This window comes from Oncorhynchus keta, chromosome 30 (genome assembly GCF_023373465.1).
Source record: "Oncorhynchus keta strain PuntledgeMale-10-30-2019 chromosome 30, Oket_V2, whole genome shotgun sequence".
Lineage (NCBI taxonomy): Eukaryota > Metazoa > Chordata > Actinopteri > Salmoniformes > Salmonidae > Oncorhynchus > Oncorhynchus keta.
In genome coordinates, this window is record NC_068450.1 from 12,242,855 (window position 1) to 12,269,361 (window position 26,507).

A 26,507-nucleotide genomic window follows, 5' to 3' on the forward strand; every position below is an offset into this window, starting at 1 on the left:
CCAGACCTGTCTAGAACTCATGTTGTCCTGTGATTCCTAGATAACCAGACTGTCTAGAACTCATGTTGTCCTGTGATTCCGCTGTAGAACTCAGACCTGTCTAGTGATTCCAGACCTGTAGAACTCAGACCTGTCGTGTGAGACCAGACCTGTGGGCAGACCAGGTTTGTTTAGATAACCAGACACAGATGAAAACTGAGACCTGTTGATCAATCTTGTCATTGAAACATCCAGACTTCAGACTGCCAGGCTGCCTACAGTAGACCAGACCTCGAGATAACCAGATCCAGAAGATTTGTTCACTCATCCAGACCTGAATATGTATGGACCAGATTTGTCTAGATGATCAGACCTATTATAACCAGACCCAAAGACGGTTTAACAAGACCTGTCTAGAATTACATATTTCCTTTAAGTGCAGACCTATCTAGGGAATAGGGTTATATTTCAGACATAACACCAGACCTGTCTATAACACCAGTTCTGGCATAAACTAGAATAAAATGTACATTTGTTGCCTTGAACATTTAACCACAGTCGTTCTGAATGTAACCAGACCTGTCTAAGCTTCTGAATATTCTAGTCTATTTTGAACCTGTCTGTGTATAAGTCAGGGAACATGCAGTTCTGTTTGAACACCAGACCTGTCTTTTCAAAGTAGAAGATGAGACCTGGCAGAACTGCTGTACTTAAGACCAGTGACCTTTGATTTCTGTCTATAATATCAGACCAAAATATCTGTCTATAACACAGACTGCTCTAGAGTGACCTGAAGCTGCAAGATGTCTATACTAAGACCTGTCTATAATAAGACCTGTCTATACTAAGACCTGTCTATACCAGACCTGTCTAGAAGACCAGACATGTCTATACTAAGACCTGTCTAGAATAAGGCATGTCTAAAAATAAGACCTGTCAATAATAAGACGTCTATAATAAGACCTGTCTATAATAAGACATGCCTATAATACAGACCTGTCTATAATAAGACCTGTCTATAATACCAGACCTGTCTATAATAAGACCTGTCTATACGAAGACCTGTTTATAAGACCAGACCTGTCTAGATGACCAGACTTGTCTATAACACCAGACCTGCCTAGAAGACCAGAATTGTCTATAACACCAGACATGTCTATAACACCAGACCTGTCTATAACACCAGACCTGTCTATAAGACCAGACCTGTCTATAAGACCAGACCTGTCTATAACACCAGACCTGTCTATAAGACCAGACCTGTCTATAAGACCAGACCTGTCTATAAGACCAGACCTGTCTATAACACCAGACCTGTCTATCAGACCAGACCTGTCTATAACACCAGACCTGTCTATCAGACCAGACATGTCTATAACACCAGACCTGTCTATAACACCAGACCTGTCTATAACACCAGACCTGTCTATAAGACCAGACCTGTCTATAACACCAGACCTGTCTATAACACCAGACCTGTCTATCACACCAGACCTGTCTATAACACCAGACCTGTCTATAAGACCAGACCTGTCTATAACACCAGACCTGTCTATAAGACCAGACCTGTCTAGATGATCTGTCTATAACACCAGACCTGTCTATAACACCAGACCTGTCTATAACACCAGACCTGACTTTAAGAAGGGTTCTCTCATTACCCATTACTCATTAGCTGGTGTAATTAGTCTTTATTAATAGTTAACCATGTGTTATTACAATATTATGGACTGTACCTGAAGGTATGAGCTGTTATTGTGCCCCTTGGTTGGTTGACTAACCTGTATCATGTTTGACTCGCTCTGGGGTGATGTTTCCCCTAGCAACAAATGTCGTATCAGACCCCAAATCTGTCTAACCTTAACCATTAGTGGGTCTATAACACCAGACGCTAAGCCAACCAATATCAGCAATTGTCCATTACACCCCATGACACAGCTCAGTCAGACACTGGTTGGCTCACCTTTGTGTTGATCTCTCCTACAGGTGGTCTCTCTGGGGAAGAACACCCGTGGATACCACTACATCCTGTCTAACCTGGTGAGTAGATACACGGCAGCAGCTCAAATTGCATGCTATTCCCCATGCATGCTATTCCCCATGCAGTGTTCTACTGGGCTCTGGTGTAGTACGATGATTATTATTATTATTACCAGATTATAGAGAAAGGTGTACGATTATTATTATTATTATTATAATATTATTATTATTATTATAGAGAAAGGTGCGATTTGGGATTAACTCTTAGTTTATACTTCTAAGAAACAGTAGGTCAACCTTTCTCAATATCTCCTTGATTGATTCCTTGATTCCTTGCATCCTCTCTCCTTGCCTCCATCTGGAGAACAGGGTTTGTGAACCATGATGATGTCATTACTTTACTATTCTACCTTTTGGATATAGTGTTTGATCTGTTGTAGTCAGAGGGTTAAAGTGGGAAATGGACGTGTCAGGTTGACTCCTATATTATCAAGACTGGTTTAAGATGAGCACAAGGGGCCATCCCTCTTGTCTCCTCTCTTCTCCTCTCCTGCTGGTCTCTCTCTCCCCTCCACTGTGTCCCTGACTTTAGAAGACCCCCATTATGCAAAATTCACGGACACATGTCCTTGCTCTCCATAACACGACGCTGCATTCTGAAACGAACAGTTTGACCATGGAAAGAAAGCTGACACTTTCCCATGTGGCAAGGTGTAATCTGACAGCAGTTGGAGCTGCAGGCTTGTCAGAATATATTACAATATGTTAGGTTTTCTAGGCGGACAGACTGAACCATGTTGTTGTACCGTATCTTAGGGCTGAAGATAAAATAGTTTTCCATTCTGTGACTATTCACTACCTTGTGGGGTCTAATACTCCTCACTGAGTTACTAAGAGTAGCTAGACTGTATTGAGTTCGTTGAGTAGCTAGACATATTAAGTTACTTTAGTAGCTAGAAGTATTAAGTTACTTTGAGTAGCTAGATGTATTGAGTTACTTTGAGTAGCTAGATGTATTGAGTTACTTTGAGTAGCTAGATGTATTGAGTTTGAGTAGCTAGATGTATTGAGTTACGTTGAGTAGCTAGATGTATTGAGTTTGAGTAGCTAGATGTATTGAGTTTGAGTAGCTAGATGTATTGAGTTACTTTGATGTAGCTAGACATATTGAGTTACTTTGAGTTGCTAGACGTATTGAGTTACTTTGGGTAGCTAGATGTATTGAGTTACTTTGAGTAGCTAGATGTATTGAGTTACTTTTAGTAGCTAGATGTATTGAGTTACTTTGAGTAGCTAGATGTATTGAGTTACTTTGAGTAGCTAGATGTATTGAGTTACTTTGAGTAGCTAGAAGTATTAAGTTACTTTGAGTAGCTAGATGTATTGAGTTACTTTGAGTAGCTAGATGTATTGAGTTTGAGTAGCTAGATGTATTGAGTTACGTTGAGTAGCTAGATGTATTGAGTTACGTTGAGTAGCTAGATGTATTGAGTTACTTTTAGTAGCTAGATGTATTGAGTTAATTTGAGTAGCTAGATGTATTGAGTTACGTTGAGTAGCTAGATGTATTGAGTTACGTTGAGTAGCTAGACATATTAAGTTACTTTGAGTAGCTAGAAGTATTGAGTTACCTTGGGTAGCTAGACATATTGAGTTACTTTGAGTAGGAAGATTTATTGAGTTACGTTGAGTAGCTAGATGTATTGAGTTACTTTGAGTTGCTAGGTGTATTGAGTTACTTTGAGTAGCTAGATGTATTGAGATAATTTGAGTAGCTAGATGTATTGAGTTACGTTGAGTAGCTAGATGTATTGAGTTACGTTGAGTAGCTAGACATATTAAGTTACTTTGAGTAGCTAGTAGTATTGAGTTACCTTGGGTAGCTAGACGTATTGAGTTACTTTTGTAGGAAGATTTATTGAGTTACGTTGAGTAGCTAGACATATTGAGTTACTTTGAGTAGCTAGATATATTGAGTAACTTTGAGTAACTAGACATATTGAGTTACTTTGAGTAGCTAGACATATTGAGTTACTTTGAGTAGCTAGATGTATTGAGTTACTCTGAGTAGCTAGACCTGGTATTGAGTTACTCTGAGTAGCTAGACATATTGAGTTACTCTGAGAAGCTAGACATATTTAGTTACTTTGAGTAGCTAGGCGTATTGAGTTACTTTGAGTAGCTAGACATATTGAGTTACTTTGAGTAGCTAGATTGTATTGAGTTACTTTGAGTAGCTAGACATATTGAGTTACTTTGAGTAGCTAGATGTATTGAGTTACTTTGAGTAGCTAGATGTATTGAGTTACGTTGAGTAGCTAGATGTATTGAGTTACTTTGAGTTGCTAGATGTATTGAGTTACTTTGAGTAGCTAGATGTATTGAGTTAATTTGAGTAGCTAGATGTATTGAGTTACGTTGAGTAGCTAGATGTATTGAGTTACTTTGAGTAGCTAGACATATTAAGTTACTTTGAGTAGCTAGAAGCATTGAGTTACCTTGGGTAGCAAGACGTATTGAGTTACTTTGAGTAGGAAGATTTATTGAGTTACTTTGAGTAGCTAGACAATATTGAGTTACTTTGAGTAGCTAGACGTATTGAGTTACTTTGAGTAGCTAGATGTATTGAGTTACTTTGAGTAGATAGATGTATTGAGTTTGAGTAGCTAGATGTATTGAGTTACGTTGAGTAGCTAGATGTATTGAGTTACGTTGAGTAGCTAGATGTATTGAGTTACTTTGAGTAGCTAGATGTATTGAGTTACTTTGAGTAGCTAGATGTATTGAGTTACTTTGAGTAGCTAGATGTATTGAGTTAATTTGAGTAGCTAGATGTATTGAGTTACGTTGAGTAGCTAGATGTATTGAGTTACGTTGAGTAGCTAGACATATTGAGTTACTTTGAGTAGCTAGAAGTATTGAGTTACTTTGGTAGCTAGACATATTGAGTTACTTTGAGTAGCTAGACATATTGAGTTACTTTGAGTAGCTAGACATATTGAGTTACTTTGAGTAGCTAGACATATTGAGTTACTTTGAGTAGCTAGATGTATTGAGTTACTTTGAGTAGCTAGATGTATTGAGTTACTTTGAGTAGCTAGACGTATTGAGTTACTTTGAGTAGCTAGACGTATTGAGTTACTTTGAGTAGCTAGATGTATTGAGTTACTTTGAGTAGCTAGACATATTGAGTTACTTTGAGTAGCTATACGTATTGAGTTACTTTGAGTAGCTAGACGTATTTTACTTTGAGTAGCTAGGCGTATTGAGTTACTTTGAGTAGCTAGATGTATTGAGTTACTTTGAGTAGCTAGACATATTGAGTTACTTTGAGTAGCTAGACTGTATTGAGTTACTTTGAGTAGCTAGATGTATTGAGTTACTTTGAGTAGCTAGATGTATTGAGTTACTTTGAGTAGCTAGTTTATTGAGTTACTTTGAGTAGCTAGACATATTGAGTTACTTTGAGTAGCTAGACATATTGAGTTACTTTGAGTAGCTAGACGTATTGAGTTACTTTGAGTAGCTAGACATATTGAGTTACTTTGAGTAGCTAGACGTATTGAGTTACTTTGAGTAGCTAGACATATTGAGTTACTTTGAGTAGCTAGAAGTATTGAGTTACCTTGGGTAGCTAGACATATTGAGTTACTTTGAGTAGGAAGATTTATTGAGTTACGTTGAGTAGCTAGACATATTGAGTTACTTTGAGTAGCTAGATGTATTGAGTTACTTTGAGTAGCTAGACTTATTGAGTTACTTTGAGTAGCTAGACATATTGAGTTACTTTGAGTAGCTAGACATATTGAGTTACTTTGAGTAGCGAGACATATTGAGTTACTTTGAGTAGCTAGACATATTGAGTTACTTTGAGTAGCTAGACATATTGAGTTACTTTGAGTAGCTAGGTGTATTGAGTTACTTTGAGTAGCTAGACGTATTGAGTTACTTTGAGTAGCTAGACGTATTGAGTTACTTTGAGTAGCTAGACGTATTGAGTTACTTTGAGTAGCTAGACGTATTGAGTTACTTTGAGTAGCTAGACATATTGAGTTACTTTGAGTAGCTAGACGTATTGAGTTACTTTGAGTAGCTAGGACGTATTGAATTACTTTGAGTAGCTAGACGTATTGAGTTACTTTGAGTAGCTAGACATATTGAGTTACTTTGAGTAGCTAGACATATTGAGTTACTTTGAGTAGCTAGACGTATTGAGTTACTTTGAGTAGCTAGATGTATTGAGTTACTTTGAGTAGCTAGATGTATTGAGTTACTTTGAGTAGCTAGACATATTGAGTTACTTTGAGTAGCTAGACATATTGAGTTACTTTGAGTAGCTAGACATATTGAGTTACTTTGAGTAGCTAGACGTATTGAGTTACTTTGAGTAGCTAGACGTATTGAGTTACTTTGAGTAGCTAGACGTATTGAGTTACTTTGAGTAGCTAGACGTATTGAGTTACTTTGAGTAGCTAGACATATTGAGTTACTTTGAGTAGCTAGACATATTGAGTTACTTTGAGTAGCTAGACGTATTGAGTTACTTTGAGTAGCTAGATGTATTGAGTTACTTTGAGTAGCTAGATGTATTGAGTTACTTTGAGTAGCTAGATGTATTGAGTTACTTTGAGTAGCTAGACATATTGAGTTACTTTGAGTAGCTAGACATATTGAGTTACTTTGAGTAGCTAGACGTATTGAGTTACTTTGAGTAGATAGATGTATTGAGTTACTTTGTATGACATCCTTCCTCATGACACTTTGAGGTTTTCAAATCCCTAAATGCACTTTCAAGGTGATTCACTGAACATTTTCTTGGGAGTTTTATTCTTTTGGGGCGTGAATTCCCTCTGTTTCTCTGTCTCTGTCTCTCGGTCTCTCTCTTCCTGTTTCTCTCCTTCTGTCTCTCGGTCTCTCTTCCTGTTTCTCTCCCTCTGTCTCTCGGTCTCTCTCATCCTGTTTCTCTCCCTCTGTCTCTCTCATCCTGTTTCTCTCTCTCTGTCTCTCTCATCCTGTTTCTCTCCCTCTGTCTCTCTCGGTCTCTCTCATCCTGTTTCTCTCCCTCTGTCTCTTGGTCTCTCTTCCTGTTTCTCTCCCTCTGTCTCTCGGTCTCTCTCATCCTGTTTCTCTCCCTCTGTCTCTCGGTCTCTCTCATCCTGTTTCTCTCCTTCTGTCTCTCGGTCTCTCTTCCTGTTTCTCTCCCTCTGTCTCTCGATCTCTCTCATCCTGTTTCTCTCCCTATGTCTCTCTCTGTCTCTCTCATCCTGTTTCTCTCCCTCTGTCTCTCTCGGTCTCTCTCTTCCTGTTTCTCTTCCTATGTCTCTCGGTCTCTCTTCCTGTTTCTCTCCCTCTGTCTCTCTCGGTCTCTCTTCCTGTTTCTATCCCTCTGTCTCTCTCGGTCTCTCTTCCTGTTTCTATCCCTCTGTCTCTTGGTCTCTTTCTTTGAATGCCTTTTCTCTTTCTTTCCCTCTCCATCCCTTTTCACCCCCATTCTCCCTCTCTGTCTTCCCCCTGTCTCCCTCCACCCCTCTCTCCTTTCTCCCTCCATCCCTCTCTCCCTGTCTCCCTCCCTCCACCCCTCTCTCCTTTCTCCCTCTCTCCCTGTCTCCCTCCCTCCACCCCTCTCTCCTTTCTCCCTCCCTCCATCCCTCTCTCCCTGTCTCCCTCCCTCCATTCCTCTCTCCCTCCCACACCCTCTCCTGTCTCCCTCTATCCCTCTCTCCCTACATCCCTCTCTCCGTACATCCCTCCATACCTCTCTCCTGTCTCCATCCATCCCTCTCTCCCTGTCTCCCTCCATCCCTCTCTCCTCGCTCCCTCTATCCCTCTCCTGTCTCCCTCTATCCCTCTCTCCCTACATCCCTCTCTCCGTACATCCCTCTATACCTCTCTCCTGTCTCCATCCATACCTCTCTCCCTGTCTCCCTCTCTCCCTCCATTCCTCTCTCCCTCCATCCCTCTCTCCTCGCTCCCTCTATCCCTCTCTCCTGTCTCCCTCTATCCCTCTCTCCCTACATCCCTCTCTCCGTACATCCCTACATCCCTCTCTCCGTACATCCCTCCATACCTCTCTCCTGTCTCCATCCATACCTCTCTCCCTGTCTCCATCCCTCTCTCCCTGTCTCCCTCCATCCCTCTCTCCCTGTCTCCCTCCATCCCTATCTCCCTGTCTCTCTCCCTCCATTCCTCTCTCCCTCCATTCCTCTCTCCCCCATTCCTCTCTCCCTCCACCCCTCTCTCCCTGTCTCCCTCCATCCCTCTCCCTGTCTCCCTCATCCCTCTCTCCCTCCTTCCCTCTCCTCCCCTCTTTCTGATGTCAGGGTTTCTCCAATGTGAGCTTGGACAAGGTCTTCCAAGGCGGGGCCAACATATCAGGCTTCCAGATAGTGAGCCCTGAGAACTCCATCGTTCAGCAGTTCCTACAGCGCTGGGAGAGACTGGATGAAAGGGAATTCCCAGAGGCCAAGAACACCCCGCTCAAGGTACCTACTGCAGACTACAGAACAGCAGCCAAGCCTTTCATGATGTACTGTTATGTATGCACAACAGAATGAATCCATCTCTTCTTTTGGATAGAGGGCTCTTCCTCCTCTCCATTCTTCTCCTCTCAGTATCTGTCACTCTCCCATTCTCTTTCCTATCCTTCTCTTCTCTTCTCCCTTCTTCTCCTCTCTTCTCCTCTCCTTTCCTCTCCTTCTCTTCTCCTTTCCTCTCCTTCTCTTCTCCTTTCTTCTCCCTTCTTCTCCTCTCCTTCTCTTCTCTTCTCCGTTCTTCTCCTTTCCTTTCCTCTCCTTCTCTTCTCCTCTCTTCTCCCTACTTCTCGACTCCTTTCCTCTCCTTCCCTTCTCCCTTCTTCTCCTTTCCTTTCCTCTCCTTCCCTTCTCCCTTCTTCTCCTTTCCTTTCCTCTCCTTCCCTTCTCCTCTCTTCTCCCTTCTTCTCCTTTCCTTTCCTCTCCTTCCCTTCTCCCTTCTCCTTTCCTTTCCTCTCCTTCCCTTCTCCTCTCTTCTCCCTTCTTCTCCTTTCCTTTCCTCTCCTTCTCTTCTCCTCTCTTCTCCCTACTTCTCGACTCCTTTCCTCTCCTCTCCCTTCTTCTCCTTTCCTCTCCTTCTCTTCTCCCTTCTTCTCCTTTCCTTTCCTCTCCTTCCCTTCTCCTCTCTTCTCCCTTCTTCTCCTCTCCTTTCCTCTCCCTTTCCTTTCCTCCTTCTCTTCTCCTCTCCTTCTTCTCCTCTCCTTTCCTCTACTCTTCTCCTTCTCTTCTCCTATCTTCTCCTTTCCTCTCCTTCTCTTCTCCTTTCCTCTCCTTCTCTTCTCCTTTCTTCTCCCTTCTTCTCCTCTCCTTCTCTTCTCTTCTCCGTTCTTCTCCTTTCCTTTCCTCTCCTTCTCTTGTCCTCTCTTCTCCCTTCTTCTCCTCTCCTTTCCTCTCCTTCTCTTCTCCTCTATTCTACCTACTTCTCGACTCCTTTCCTCTCCTTCTCTTCTCCCTTCTTCTCCTTTCCTTTCCTCTCCTTCCCTTCTCCTCTCTTCTCCCTTCTTCTCGACTCCTTTCCTCTCCTTCTCTTCTCCGTTCTTCTCCTTTCCTTTCCTCTCCTCTCCTTCTCTTCTCCTCTCCCTTCTTCTCCTCTCCTTTCCTCTACTCTTCTCCTCTCTTCTCCCTTCTTCTCATCTCCTTTCCTCTCCTTCTCCTCTCCTCTCTTCTCGCTTCTCCTCTCCTTCTCCTCTCCTTTCCTCTCCTTCTCCTCTTAGTATGTCACTCTCCCATTCTTTATTTTTTTCCATTTCTCTCCTTCCCCAATGATCAATACATCGAGAGACAGATCAGATCAAAGACATAATAAAGGAACTCAGGTCAGAACGTGACATCGATAGACAGTAATAAAGGAACTAAGGTCAGAACGTGACATCGATAGACAGTAATAAAGGAACTAAGGTCAGAACGTGACATCGATGGACAGTAATAAAGAAACTAAGGTCAGAACGTGACATCGATAGACAGTAATAAAGGAACTAAGGTCAGAACGTGACATCGATAGACAGTAATAAAGGAACTAAGGTCAGAACGTGACATCGATAGACAGTAATAAAGGAACTAAGGTCAGAACGTGACATCGATAGACAGTAATAAAGGAACTAAGGTCAGAACGTGACATCGATAGACAGTAATAAAGGAACTCAGGTCAGAACGTGACATCGATAGACAGTAATAAAGGAACTAAGGTCAGAACGTGACATCGATAGACAGTAATAAAGGAACTAAGGTCAGAACGTGACATCGATAGACAGTAATAAAGGAACTAAGGTCAGAACGTGACATCGATAGACAGTAATAAAGGAACTAAGGTCAGAACGTGACATCGATAGACAGTAATAAAGGAACTAAGGTCAGAACGTGACATCGATAGACAGTAATAAAGGAACTAAGGTCAGAACGTGACATCGATAGACAGTAATAAAGGAACTAAGGTCAGAACGTGACATCGATAGACAGTAATAAAGGAACTAAGGTCAGAACGTGACATCGATAGACAGTAATAAAGGAACTAAGGTCAGAACGTGACATCGATAGACAGTAATAAAGGAACTAAGGTCAGAACGTGACATCGATAGACAGTAATAAAGGAACTAAGGTCAGAACGTGACATCGATAGACAGTAATAAAGGAACTAAGGTCGTTAGACAGTAATAAAGGAACTAGCATAGAACTTCAATTTAGACATGTAATTAAACAATGATCAATGCATTTGAAATGACAGTAATTGTCCGTGACATCGTTCATATGTTAAGGTCAGAACGTGACATCGATAGACAGTAATAACTAAGGTCAGGCAGCACTGTGGAACTAAGGTCAGAACGTACTTGGATGAATGATGCATCCTGACATAAAGGAACTAAGGTCAGAACGTGACCAAAGTTACACCGATTGGGAGCCAGTATGAATGAACTAAGGTCAAACATCGTAGACCTAAAGGAACAAATCAGAACACTTCCAGGACAAGGTCAGGTGTAGACTAACAGTAAAATGAACTAAGGTCAGGGTGACATCGATAGATTTTAAAGGAACAGGTCAGACGTGAATCGATAAGATACAAATCAAAGGAACGATAGACGTAGTGACACCAGGAAACATGACATCGTGAATAACCAAAGGAAATAACCGGTGACAAAAGTTATAGACAGTAATAAAGAGTCAGAGATGGGACAGTAATAAAGGAACTAAGGTCAGAACGTGACATCGATAGACAGTAATAAAGGAACTAAGGTCAGAAGTGACATCGATAGACAGTAATAAAGGAACTAAGGTCACGTGCTTTAGACAGTAATAAAGGAACTAAGGTCAGACGTGACATCGATAGACAGTAATAAAGGAACTAAGGTTTGACAGTAATAAAGGAACATGCCAATCAAGCCCCTTGACATTGAAGTAATAAAGGAACTAAGGTCAGAAGTGACAATGGGGATAGAGAACTAAGGTCAGACGTGACATCGATGACAGTAATAAAGGAACTAAGGTCAGAACGTGACATCGATAGATGGGGATAAAGGAACTAAGGTCAGACGTGACAGATGACAGTAATAAAGGATCAGAGTGACATCGATAGACAGTAATAAAGGAACTAAGGTCAGAACGTGACATCGATAGACAGTAATAAAGGAACTAAGGTCAGACGTGACATCGATAGACAGTAATAAAGGAACTAAGGTCAGACGTGACATCGAGAGAATAAGGTCAGAATATTGACATCGATAGACAGTAATAAAGGAACTAAGGTCAGAGCGTGACACGTGCATTTCAATTTACATGTAATTAAACAATGATCAATGCATTTGAAATGACACTTAATTGTCCCCCACGTTCATATGTTAAGTCACAAGCGATATCTCTGGCAGCACTGTGGCCCTTGAATGGATGAATGATGCAGTGACATAGAGATCCGCCACGTCCAAAGTTACACCGAGTGGGAGCCAATGAATGAAATGAAATATGTCCCTCAAATGGTCCAGGAGACAGGTGTAGACTAACAGTGAAATGTTTATGGGTTATTTTCCAACCAGGCAGAGAGAAAGATAAGATACAAATCAAATAACCAGAGTAGTGACACCAGGAATGGTGAATAACCAATAGAAATAACCGGTGAAAAAGTTAGTGAGAGAGAGATGGGGATAGAGTGAGAGAGAATATTGTATATTATCTACCTCACGTGCTTTGGCAAAGTTAACATATGTTTCCCATGCCAATCAAGCCCCTTGAATTGAATTGAGTGAGAGAGTGAAATGGTGAGAGAGTGAGAGAGTGAAATGGTGAGATGGTGAGATGGTGAGAGAGTGAGTGGGAGAGTGGGAGAGAGATGGTGAGAGAGAGTGAGATGGTGAGAGGGTGAGAGAGTGAGTGCAATGGTGAGAGAGTGAGATGGTGAGAGAGAGAGAGAGAGAGAGAGAGAGAGAGAGAGAGAGAGAGAGAGAGAGAGAGAGAGAGAGAGAGAGAGAGAGAGAGAGAGAGAGAGAGAGAGAGAGAGAGAGAGAGAGAGAGAGAGAGAGAGAGAGAGAGTGAGAAGAGAGAGAGAGTGAAATGGAGAGAGAGAGTGAGAGAAATGGAGAGAGAGAGTGAGAGAAATGGAGAGAGAGAGTGAGAGAAATGGAGAGAGAGAGTGAGAGAAATGGAGAGTGAGAGAAATGGAGTGAGAGAAATGGAGAGAGAGAAATGGAGAGAGAGAAATGGAGAGAGAGAAATGGAGAGAGAGAGTGAGAGAAATGGAGAGAGAGAGAAATGGAGAGAGAGAGAGAGAGAGAAATGGAGAGAGAGAGAAATAGAGAGAGTGAGATGGTGTGGTTAATTGGCCTGTGGGAGGGGGGGGCATGTTTACTGTTGCCTTATTACATTTAGTCATGGTGATGGTTACCGAACGACCAGTTCTCTCCAAATCAAGGTACGGTTTGGGATGAACATGTGGGATCGTTAAATCGATGTGTTTCAACTCTACAGTGAATCTCTCCGCAGAGAGAGATCTTCACAGCGCACTTACAAGGTCTACACCTGGTGTATTCGGTCGCATGTGACAAATAACTTTAGATTTGATTTGACTTCTTCAGTTTTCCATCCCCAGAATATTCTACTTTGTCCCCCTGTTCATACCTGAATTAATAAAATAATGAATGGAATAATTAAATTCTTAATTAATGATGTACTGTTTGCCAGCTGCAGTGTTCTCTTCTCTCGTGATCCCTCTGATCTCTCTCTGTCCTCGGCAGTACACGTCAGCTCTGACCCACGACGCCATCCTGGTGATCGCAGAGGCCTTCCGGTACCTGCGGCGCCAACGGGTAGACGTGTCACGCCGAGGAGGCGCAGGAGACTGTCTGGCCAACCCTGCCGTACCATGGAGCCAAGGCATCGACATTGAGAGAGCTCTCAAAATGGTAGGAGGGAGAGAGACAGAAAGAGGGGCAGATGGGGAGGGAGGTGGAGAGGAAAGAGAGGAGGTAGGTATGTAGGGAGGGGGAGAGAAAGAGGGGGTGTTAGTGAGAGAGATGGAGTGGGTAAGAGTTAGATTGAGATACACGAGACGAAGGAAGGAAGGAAGGAAGGAAGGAAGGAAGGCAGGAAGGCAGGAAGGAAGGAAGGCAGGAAGGCAGGAAGGCAGGCAGGCAGGCAGGAAGGAAGGAAGGAAGGAAGGAAGGAAGGAAGGAAGGAAGGAAGGAAGGAAGGAAGGAAGGAAGGAAGGAAGGAAGGAAGGAAGGAAGGAAGGAAGAGGGACAGAGAGAGAGATGAAGAGCTATAGAAAGAGAGGCAGAGAGAGCTATAGAAAGAGGGACAGAGAAAGAGAGCTATAGAAAGAGGGGGCAGAGAGAGAGAGAGAGAAAGAGTGATAGAAAGGGGGGAAGAGAGAGAGAGAGAGAGAGAGAGAGAGAGAGAGAGAGAGAGAGAGAGAGAGAGAGAGAGAGAGAGAGAGAGAGAGAGAGAGAGAGAGAGAGGGCAGAGAGAGAGATGGAGAGCTATAGAAGTAGACAAATTTCCTCCTCTGCTTCCCAGATGTCCTCACACAGACCTCTCACAGTGAAATTCTCTCCCCCTCAGCTCATCTCTCTCAAATACAAAGAGCCTCTCATTCTCATTACCATAAACCCACATCTTTTATTAAAGCCTATCAGTTCCATCATTTGATTATCGCCAACGGCCCTGCCTATGTGAATACCTGCCATTTCCTAATACCAGCTTTTTCCACATTTGATAATAACTTGGCAGCCTGTATTACACGTTGTTCTGCGTGTTTTGCGTCTGTGTATTACTGTCCCTGTGTGTTTACTGTCCCTGTGTGTTACTGTCCCTGTGTGTTTACTGTCCCTGTGTGTTACTGTCCCTGTGTGTTACTGTCCCTGTGTGTTACTGTCCCTGTGTGTTACTGTCCCTGTGTGTTACTGTCCCTGTGTGTTACTGTCCCTGTGTGTTACTGTCCCTGTGTGTTACTGTCCCTGTGTGTTACTGTCCCTGTGTGTTACTGTCCCTGTGTGTTACTGTCCCTGTGTGTTACTGTCCCTGTGTGTTACTGTCCCAGTGTGTTACTGTCCCTGTGTGTTACTGTCCCTGTGTGTTACTGTCCCGCGGTGCAGGTCCAGGTACAATTACTGTCCCTGTGTGTTACTGTCCCTGTATGTTACTGTCCCTGTGTGTTACTGTCCCGCAGTGCAGGTCCAGGTACAATTACTGTCCCTGTGTGTTACTGTCCCTGTATTGATTTATTTTATTTATTTTTATTTTACCTTTATTTAACCAGGCAAGTCAGTTAAGAACATATTCTTATTTTCAATGACGGCCTGGGAACAGCCTGTTCAGGGGCAGAACGACAGATTTGTACCTTGTCAGCTCGGGGGTTTGAACTCGCAACCTTCCGGTTACTAGTCCAACGCTCTAACCACTAGGCTACGCTGCCGCCCCAGGGACAGTATGTTACTGTCCCTGTGTGTTACTGTCCCTGTGTGTTACTGTCCCGCAGTGCAGGTCCAGGTACAATTACTGTCCCTGTGTGTTACTGTCCCTGTATGTTACTGTCCCTGTGTGTTACTGTCCCTGTGTGTTACTGTCCCTGTGTGTTACTGTCCCGCAGTGCAGGTCCAGGTACAATTACTGTCCCTATGTGTTACTGTCCCTGTATATTACTGTCCCTGTGTGTTACTGTCCCTGTGTGTTAATGTCCCTGTGTGTTACTGTCCCTGTAAGTTACTGTCCCTGTGTGTTACTGTCCCTGTGTGTTACTGTCCCTGTGTGTTACTGTCCCGCAGTGCAGGTCCAGGTACAATTACTGTCCCTGTGTGTTACTGTCCCTGTATGTTACTGTCCCTGTGTGTTACTGTCCCTGTGTGTTACTGTCCCTGTACTGTCCCCCTGTGTGTTACTGTAGTGCAGGTCCAGGTACAATTACTGTCCCTGTGTGTTACTGTCCCTGTGTGTTACTGTCCCTGTGTGTTACTGTCCCTGTGTGTTACTGTCCCTGTCCCAGTGCAGGTCCAGGTACAATTACTGTCCCTATGTGTTACTGTCCCTGTATGTTACTGTCCCTGTGTGTTACTGTCCCTGTCCCGCAGTGCAGGTCCAGGTACAATTACTGTCCCTGTATGTTACTGTCCCTGTGTGTTACTGTCCCTGTGTGTTACTGTCCCTGTGTGTTACTGTCCCGCAGTGCAGGTCCAGGTACAATTACTGTCCCTATGTGTTACTGTCCCTGTATATTACTGTCCCTGTGTGTTACTGTCCCTGTGTGTTACTGTCCCTGTGTGTTACTGTCCCTGTGTGTTACTGTCCCTGTATGTTACTGTCCCTGTGTGTTACTGTCCCTGTGTGTTACTGTCCCTGTGTGTTACTGTCCCGCAGTGCAGGTCCAGGTACAATTACTGTCCCTGTGTGTTACTGTCCCTGTATGTTACTGTCCCTGTGTGTTACTGTCCCTGTGTGTTACTGTCCCGCAGTGCAGGTCCAGGTACAATTACTGTCCCTGTGTGTTACTGTCCCTGTATGTTACTGTCCCTGTGTGTTACTGTCCCTGTGTGTTACTGTCCCTGTGTGTTACTGTCCCTGTATGTTACTGTCCCTGTGTGTTACTGTCCCTGTGTGTTACTGTCCCTGTGTGTTACTGTCCCTGTGTGTTACTGTCCCGCAGTGCAGGTCCAGGTACAATTACTGTCCCTGTGTGTTACTGTCCCTGTATGTTACTGTCCCTGTGTGTTACTGTCCCGCAGTGCAGGTCCAGGTACAATTACTGTCCCTGTGTGTTACTGTCCCTGTATGTTACTGTCCCTGTGTGTTACTGTCCCTGTGTGTTACTGTCCCTGTGTGTTACTGTCCCGCAGTGCAGGTCCAGGTACAATTACTGTCCCTGTGTGTTACTGTCCCTGTATGTTACTGTCCCTGTGTGTTACTGTCCCTGTGTGTTACTGTCCCTGTGTGTTACTGTCCCTGTGTGTTACTGTCCCTGTGTGTTACTGTCCCTGTGTGTTACTGTCCCTGTGTGTTACTGTCCCTGTGTGTTACTGTCCCGCAGTGCAGGTCCAGGTACAATTACTGTCCCTGTGTGTTACTGTCCCTGTATGTTACTGTCCCTGTGTGTTACTGTCCCTGTGTGTTACTGTCCCGCAGTGCAGGTCCAGGTACAATTACTGTCCCTGTGTGTTACTGTCCCTGTATGTTACTGTCCCTGTGTGTTACTGTCCCGCAGTGCAGGTCCAGGTACAATTACTGTCCCTGTGTGTTACTGTCCCTGTATGTTACTGTCCCTGTGTGTTACTGTCCCTGTGTGTTACTGTCCCGCAGTGCAGGTCCAGGTACAATTACTGTCCCTGTGTGTTACTGTCCCTGTGTGTTACTGTCCCTGTGTGTTACTGTCCCTGTGTGTTACTGTCCTGCGGTGCAGGTCCAGGTTCAATTACTGTCCCTGTGTGTTACTGTCCCTGTGTGTTACTGTCCCTGTGTGTTACTGTCCCTGTGTATTACTGTCCCTGTGTGTTACTGTCCCTGTGTGTTACTGTCTCGCGGTGCAGGTCCAGGTTCAGTTACTGTCCCTGTGTATTACTGTCCCTGTGTGTTACTGTCCCGCGGTGCAGGTCCAGGTTCAATTACTGTCCCTGTGTGTTACTGTCCCTGTGTGTTACTGTCCCGAGGTGCAGGTCCAGGTTCAATTACTGTCCCTGTGTGTTACTGTCCCGCGGTGCAGGTCCAGGTTCAATTACTGTCCCTGTGTGTTACTGTCCCGCGGTGCAGGTCCAGGTTCAATTACTGTCCCTGTGTGTTACTGTCCCGCGGTGCAGGTCCAGGTTCAGGGGATGACGGGGAACATCCAGTTTGACAGCTATGGCCGGAGGTCCAACTACACTATAGACGTCTATGAGATGAGAACAGGGGGGCCGAAAAAGGTGCAGTCACACACACACACACACACACACACACACACACACACACACACACACACACACACACACACACACACACACACACACACACACACACACACACACACACACAGCGCTCTCTATAACCCCATACCGACTCAGCTATCTCAAATAATTGAGAAATTGTTGTCTCCATCAGAACAGGGTAACTATCAGTCAGACATTATGGTTTAGTTCATTACTTCTTCCTCTCATTGTTTATGAATTATGACAAACATGCCCTCGATACAAGTTCTCCTACATGACAGACGGAGGACTTCTACAAATGTCTGTAGGAACCAGAGGTTGGAACCAAAATTATTTTCCAATTGTTCAGTTCTGAGCAGAACCACTCTTCATTTGGTTCTGTTCAACTGTTCCGACCAGCAAAATAAAGTTCCGGTCCAGTTCTTTTTTTAAACAACGCGGTATTGGTTTAGATGGTAATTTCTGTTCCTTTTTTTTTACAATTAGCTCATGAAATGACTTCACCAATCAGTGTGGATAGAGCAGCTTGCTATGTAGCGGGTAAGAGATTTAATCTGTATAGGAAAGTCGTTAAGAGCACATTATATTTTGCCGTAACAGCACGATTTAATCATAATGGAAGACAAACACACAGACTGTGCTGCCAGTCACAGGGTAGGGCGTCAGATTCAACTGCGGGTGAGGAGAGAGCGTTGAAAAACTATCAAGTTAATTAAACATCTGCAATTAAACATCTCTTCCTAATTTCTGAATCACTCTTGCAACGTCATCAGTAGGCTGCAGTAACCCATGTATCAGAGGGGAGGGGCTGCAGTAACCCATGTATCAGAGGGGAGGGGCTGCAGTAACCCATGCATCAGAGGGGAGGGGCTACAGTAACCCATGCATCAGAGGGGAGGGGCTACAGTAACCCATGCATCAGAGGCGAGGGGCTACAGTAACCCATGCATCAGAGGGGAGGGGCTACAGTAACCCATGCATCAGAGGGGAGGGGCTACAGTAACCCATGTATCAGAGGGGAGGGGCTGCAGTAACCCATGCATCAGAGGGGAGGGGCTACAGTAACCCATGCATCAGAGGGGAGGGGCTACAGTAACCCATGCATCAGAGGGGAGGGGCTACAGTAACCCATGTATCAGAGGGGAGGGGCTACAGTAACCCATGCATCAGAGGGGAGGGGCTACAGTAACCCATGCATCAGAGGGGAGGGGCTACAGTAACCCATGTATCAGAGGGGAGGGGCTACAGTAACCCATGCATCAGAGGGGAGGGGCTACAGTAACCCATGCATCAGAGGCGAGGGGCTACAGTAACCCATGCATCAGAGGGGAGGGGCTACAGTAACCCATGCATCAGAGGGGAGGGGCTACAGTAACCCATGCATCAGAGGGGAGGGGCTACAGTAACCCATGCATCAGAGGGGAGGGGCTACAGTAACCCATGCATCAGAGGGGAGGGGCTACAGTAACCCATGCATCAGAGGGAGGGGCTACAGTAACCCATGCATCAGAGGAGGGGCTACAGTAACCCATGCATCAGAGGGGAGGGGCTACAGTAACCCATGCATCAGAGGGGAGGGGCTACAGTAACCCATGCATCAGAGGGGAGGGGCTACAGTAACCCATGCATCAGAGGGGAGGGGCTACAGTAACCCATGCATCAGAGGGGAGGGGCTACAGTAACCCATGCATCAGAGGGGAGGGGCTACAGTAACCCATGCATCAGAGGGGAGGGCAGGTTGTCTACACCAACTGGTAAAGATTTACAGGTGGCAGTCAGACGCCAGAATACGTTTCTGAGTGACAGAGTGAGGACTTTGCATAGGCACTTTGTTTAGATTTTTGTGGGACTGGAAGAAAATGCCCAGAACTAAAAATAACATCATTTTCCATTTTCAATGCTTTTAAAATAACAGTTTTATTTCTTCTGGAACAGTATAGAACAGTATGTTCTTCTGGAACAGTATAGAACAGTATGTTCTTCTGGAACAGTATAAGAACAGTATGTTCTTCTGGAACAGTATAGAACAGTATGTTCTTCTGGAACAGTATAAGAACAGTATGTTCTTCTGGAACAGTATAGAACAGTATGTTCTTCTGGAACAGTATAGAACAGTATGTTCTTCTGGAACAGTATAGAACAGTATGTTCTTCTGGAACAGTATAAGAACAGTATGTTCTTCTGGAACAGTATAAGAACAGTATGTTCTTCTGGAACAGTATAAGAACAGTATGTTCTTCTGGAACAGTATAAGAACAGTATGTTCTTCTGGAACAGTATAGAACAGTATAAGAACAGTATGTTCTTCTGGAACAGTATAGAACAGTATAAGAACAGTATGTTCTTCTGGAACAGTATAAGAACAGTATGTTCTTCTGGAACAGTATAGAACAGTATGTTCTTCTGGAACAGTATAAGAACAGTATGTTCTTCTGGAACAGTATAAGAACAGTATGTTCTTCTGGAACAGTATAGAACAGTATAAGAACAGTATGTTCTTCTGGAACAGTATAGAACAGTATGTTCTTCTGGAACAGTATAGAACAGTATGTTCTTCTGGAACAGTATAAGAACAGTATGTTCTTCTGGAACAGTATAAGAACAGTATGTTCTTCTGGAACAGTATAAGAACAGTATGTTCTTCTGGAACAGTATAGAACAGTATAAGAACAGTATGTTCTTCTGGAACAGTATAGAACAGTATGTTCTTCTGGAACAGTATAGAATAGTATGTTCTTCTGGAACAGTATAGAACAGTATGTTCTTCTGGAACAGTATAGGACAGTATGTTCTTCTGGAACAGTATAAGAACAGTATGTTCTACTAGAACAGTATGTTCTTCTGGAACAGTATAGAACAGTATGTTCTACTGGAACAGTATAGAACAGTATGTTCTTCTGGAACAGTATAGAACAGTATGTTCTTCTGGAACAGTATAAGAACAGTATGTTCTTCTGGAACAGTATAGAACAGTATGTTCTTCTGGAACAGTATAAGAACAGTATGTTCTTCTGGAACAGTATAGAACAGTATGTTCTTCTGGAACAGTATAAGAACAGTATGTTCTTCTGGAACAGTATAGAACAGTATGTTCTTCTGGAACAGTATAAGAACAGTATGTTCTTCTTGAACAGTATAAGAACAGTATGTTCTTCTGGAACAGTATAGAACAGTATGTTCTTCTGGAACAGTATAGAACAGTATGTTCTTCTGGAACAGTATAGAACAGTATGTTCTTCTGGAACAGTATAGAACAGTATGTTCTTCTGGAACAGTATTAATAACAGTATGTTCTTCTGGAACAGTATAAGAACAGTATGTTCTTCTGGAACAGTATTAATAACAGTATGTTATTCTGGAACAGTATTAATAACAGTATGTTCTTCTGGAACAGTGTAAGAACAGTATGTTCTTCTGGAACAGTATAGATCACTTTCGTTTCTTCTTCGGATTCAGTTCGTCAAATAATTTAGTTATTTTCCAGTTTTCGGTTCTGTTCCCTGAACCGGATCCAACCCTTGACAGTGTTAGATGACTGTGAGCTTAGATCACTTCCTGGTGTGTAGGTGTTTGATTGATTGATATTTAAAAGTTGTATACTGCTCCAACTGGAGACATTGCCGACATTATGAATTATCGAGGATAAAAAAACTAATTGTTTCCATAGCGTTTGTTTGAGTGGGTTGGAGTGAAGCCTGCTTCTTCAGACAGAGACCCAGACATCAGCCTGTCAGGATGGTTAGTAGAGACCAGAGAGTCTGATTGCTTTCCTCCAGGTTGTGTAGCTTCACTCAGAGTGATGACTGCTACAAGCCCAACAGCACCAGCTCCGTTCCCAACTGCTCCCTACTGAAAGCCCCCAGCTCCTATAGAATCAATCTGTTATCTCCACTACAGGCTCTCTGACTGTTGAAACAATAATATCTAGTATTCACAAGAGGAGATGAGAATATCTCCATCAAAACTCTCCTGACATTCTCAAAAAGTATCCTCTTCACATTCCAACAATGGAGACTACAGAATGGTCACATGCCCGCATCCCAAATGGCACCATATTCCTCACATAGTGCACTACTTTTGATCAGAGCCCCATGAGCCCTAAGAGCCCTAAGGGTCCAATGTGAAATAACTCTGGTTAAAGCCTCTTAGTTTTAACAGACTGTATTTGCACACCTTATATACCCATTATCTGAAGCAGTGTATGTCTTTTCTGATGTGACGTGGGATCTGACTGACTGCCTTCCAGACACTATACTCCTCCAATTAACACCCCACAGCCCTGGTGTCTAACCCCTCACAGACAGAGAGGAAGGGAGGGAGATAGACAGAGAGGGAGAAAGAGACCGAGAGAGACAGAGATAGAGACAGTGAGATAGAGATACAGATAGGCAGACAAAGTAAGAGAGTATCAGAGAGAGAGACACTTTGGATCCTGACCATGAAAACCCAGACTCCCGACAGACACTGACAGGTCATAGAGGAGAGAGGGGGGTGACAGGCCCAGACAGACACTGACAGGTCATAGAGGAGAGAGGGGAGGGGGAGGGTGACAGGACCAGACAGACACTGACAGGTCATAGAGGAAGACCCTATGGGCCCTGGTCAAATGTAGTGCACTACATAGAAAATCATTCAGCTGGTTACCAACCAGTAGGTCGCCTACCTGTACACCATCCAGTAGGTCTCCTACCTGTACACCAACCAGTCGATCTCCTACCTGTACACCAACCAGTGTATCTCCTACCTGTACACAAACCAGTAGGTCTCCTACCTGTACACCAACCAGTAGGTCTCCTACCTGTACACCAACCAGTAGATAGATCTCCTACTTGTACACCAACCAGTATATCTACTACCTGTACACCAACCAGTATATCTCCTACCTGTACACCAACCACTAGGTCTCCCACCTGTATCATTGGTCACTAGCCTATCCTGAAGTAAAGCCAAGGTCCTCCCATAGATTTAGCCCTCACCTTTAGTAATCTATAAGGAATTAAAGTAGATTTAGGCCTCACCTCTAGTAATCTATAAGGAATGACAGTAGATTTAGGCCTCACCTCTAGTAATCTATAATGAATGACAGTAGATTTAGGCCTCACCTCTAGTAATCTATAATGAATGACAGTAGATTTAGGCCTCACCTCTAGTAATCTATAAGGAATGACAGTAGATTTAGGCCTCACCTTTAGTAATCTATAAGGAATGACAGTAGATTTAGGCCTCACCTTTAGTAATCTATAAGGAATGACAGTAGATTTAGGCCTCAGTTTTAGTAATCTATAAGGAATGACAGTAGATTTAGGCCTCAGCTTTAGTAATCTATAAGGAATGACAGTAGATTTAGGCCTCACCTTTAGTAATCTATAAGGAATGACAGTAGATTTAGGCCTCACCTTTAGTAATCTATAAGGAATGACAGTAGATTTAGGCCTCAACTTTAGTAATCTATGAGGAATGACAGTAGATTTAGGCCTCATCTCTAGTAATCTATAAGGAATGACAGTAGATTTAGGCCTCACCTCCAGTAATCTATAAGGAATGACAGTAGATTTAGGCCTCACCTTTAGTAATCTATAAGGAATGTCAGTAGATTTAGGCCTCACCTCCAGTAATCTATAAGGAATGACAGTAGATTTAGGCTTCACCTCCAGTAATCTATAAGGAATGACAGTAGATTTAGGCTTCACCTCCAGTAATCTATAAGGAATGACAGTAGATTTAGGCTTCACCTCCAGTAATCTATAAGGAATGACAGTAGATTTAGGCTTCACCTCCAGTAATCTATAAGGAATGACAGTAGATTTAGGCTTCACCTCCAGTAATCTATAAGGAATGACAGTAGATTTAGGCTTCACCTCCAGTAATCTATAAGGAATGACAGTAGATTTAGGCTTCACCTCCAGTAATCTATAAGGAATGACAGTATATTTACGCTTCACCTCCAGTAATCTATAAGGAATGTCAGTAGATTTAGGCCTCACCTCCAGTAATCTATAAGGAATGACAGTAGATTTAGGCTTCACCTCCAGTAATCTATAAGGAATGACAGTAGATTTAGGCTTCACCTCCAGTAATCTATAAGGAATGACAGTAGATTTAGGCTTCACCTCCAGTAATCTATAAGGAATGACAGTAGATTTAGGCCTCACCTCCAGTAATCTATAAGGAATGACAGTAGATTTAGGCTTCACCTCTAGTAATCTATAAGGAATGACAGTAGATTTAGGCTTCACCTCCAGTAATCTATAAGGAATGACAGTAGATTTAGGCTTCACCTCCAGTAATCTATAAGGAATGACAGTAGATTTAGGCCTCACCTCCAGTAATCTATAAGGAATGACAGTAGATTTAGGCTTCACCTCCAGTAATCTATAAGGAATGACAGTAGATTTAGGCTTCACCTCCAGTAATCTATAAGGAATGACAGTAGATTTAGGCTTCACCTCCAGTAATCTATAAGGAATGACAGTAGATTTAGGCTTCACCTCCTGTAATCTATAAGGAATGACAGTAGATTTAGGCTCACCTCCAGTAATCTATAAGGAATGACAGTAGATTTAGGCTTCACCTCCAGTAATCTATAAGGAATGACAGTAGATTTAGGCCTCACCTCCAGTAATCTATAAGGAATGACAGTAGATTTAGGCCTCACCTCCAGTAATCTATAAGGAATGACAGTAGATTTAGGCTTCACCTCCAGTAATCTATAAGGAATGACAGTAGATTTAGGCCTCACCTCCAGTAATCTATAAGGAATGACAGTAGATTTAGGCCTCACCTCCAGTAATCTATAAGGAATGACAGTAGATTTAGGCCTCACCTCCAGTAATCTATAAGGGATGACAGTAGATTTAGGCCTCACCTCCAGTAATCTATAAGGAATGACAGTAGATTTAGGCCTCACCTCCAGTAATCTATAAGGAATGACAGTAGATTTAGGCTTCACCTCCAGTAATCTATAAGGAATGACAGTAGATTTAGGCTTCACCTCCAGTAATCTATAAGGAATGACAGTAGATTTAGGCCCCACCTCCAGTAATCTATAAGGAATGACAGTAGATTTAGGCTTCACCTCCAGTAATCTATAAGGCTGGTTTTATTAGTGGGTAGATTGAACACTTCTTAATGTGAATAGGTATTTGCTTGTACCTGCTATAAGAACATATAAGCATTTATAATGTGTTACTGAAATGTTCCACTTGACTGTTTATACACCGATAGTGGGGGGGTTCTGTTGCTAACAGAAATGGAATGTGAACAATAGAACTCATTCTAATTCTATGGTTGCTATGCTAACCTGTGTTTTCTCTGTTTCAGATTGGCTACTGGAACGAGTACCAGCGATTAGTAAATGTGTTAGAACAACAGGTGGTCGCCAACGAGTCTTCTTCTGTGGAAAACCGAACGATTGTGGTCACTACTATTATGGTACACTTTCCATGGCAACTTTGAAATGTGTTCACCACAACGTATTCTGCCAGTCAGGGCCGTGAGCGGCGGTGTTGATGCCTAACCGGTTGATACAGTCTGTCCTGGGCTGAGCAGAACCACATCTTTTTTGTGTTTGCTTTGCATCCACTCACTACACGTTGAAACAGTCGATCCCTCTGTAAGGAGAAGAGAGTGTTTCAACTGTATCCGTGTGGGTGACAAAGCATTTAGATTTCTCATACTTCAGTGGCCTGTCGTAGCAGTGACATCACAATATTGGTATTATATGATACATGAGTAAGTGGGTAAATGGTTGAGTTGTGACTCCATCTAATAGAAAACACATACAAACCAACATCCGCCATCCGTACGTAAGTAGAACCTGTCTTGTCCGTCCTCATCAAGTAAATGGTTCAATGACAATCTGGGATAGGAGGAGGAGGAGGAGGAGGAGATGATGATGACGATGATGGTGTTCATAATACTGTAATGGCTTATCAAGGACAAAGCAAAATAAAGCACATCTGAGAGAGGATAAGAACGATAATATACGCAGACCTTTCGGAAAGTATTCAGACCCCTTGACTTTCTCCATATTTTGTTACGTTACAGTCTTCTAAAATTAATTAAATGAACGTGTTTCCACATCAATCTACACAAAAATACCCCATAATGACAAAGTGAAAATAGTTTTTTTGATTAAAAAAAATAATTAAAATAAAATAAAAAATATAATTACCTTATATACACAAGTATTCAGACCCTTTGCTATGAGACTCCAAATTGAGCTCAGGGGTATACTGTTTCCATTGATCATCCTTGAGATGTTTCTATAACTTTATTGGAGTCCACCTGTGGTAAATTCAATTGATTGGGCATTAATTGGAAAGGCACACTCCTGTCTATATAAGGTTCCACAGTTGGCAGTGCATGTCGGAGCAAAAACCAAGTCATGAGGTCTAAGGAATTGTCCGTAGAGCTCAGATACAGGATTGTGTCGAGGCACAGCTCTGGGGAAGGGTACCAAAACATTTCTGCAGTATTGCAGGTCAGCAAGAACACAGTGGCCTACATCATTCTTACATGAAAGAAGTATGAAACCACCAAGACTCTTGCTAGAGCTGGCCAACTGGCCAAACAGATTAATCGGGGGAGAAGGGCCTTGGTCAGGGAGGTGACCAAGAACCCGATGGTCACTCTGACAAAGCTCCGGAGTTACTCTGTGGAGATTGGAGAACCTTCCAGAAAGACAACCATCTCTGCAGCACTCCACCAATCAGGCCTTTATGGTAGAGCGGCCAGAAGGAAGTCACTCCTCAGTAAAAGGTACATGACAGCCTGCTTGGAGTTTGCCAAAAGGCACCTAAAGGACTCTCTACCCATGAGAAACAAGATTTTCTGGTCTGATGAAACCAAGATTGAAGGCTTTGACCTGAATGCCAAGTGTCACGTCTGGAGGAAACCTGGCACGATCCCTACGGTGAAGCATGGTGGTGGCAGCATCATGCTGTGGGGATGTTTTTTAGCGGCCGGGACTGGGAGACTAGTCAGGATCAAGGGAAAGATGAACGGAGCAAAGTACAGAGGGATCCTTGATGAAAACCTGCTCCAGAGCACTCAGGACCTCAGACTGGGGCAAAGGTTCACCTACCAACAGGACAACAAGACTGAGCACACAGCCAAAACGACACAGGAGTGGCTTCGGGACAAGTCT

The 26,507-nt window shown here is 43.2% G+C and overlaps 1 pseudogene; it reads left to right on the forward strand.

Annotated features, from left to right (window-relative positions):
- LOC127913897 (glutamate receptor 3-like) overlaps positions 1-26,507 on the forward strand; it is a 267,990-nt pseudogene that overhangs the window by 171,637 nt on the left and 69,846 nt on the right.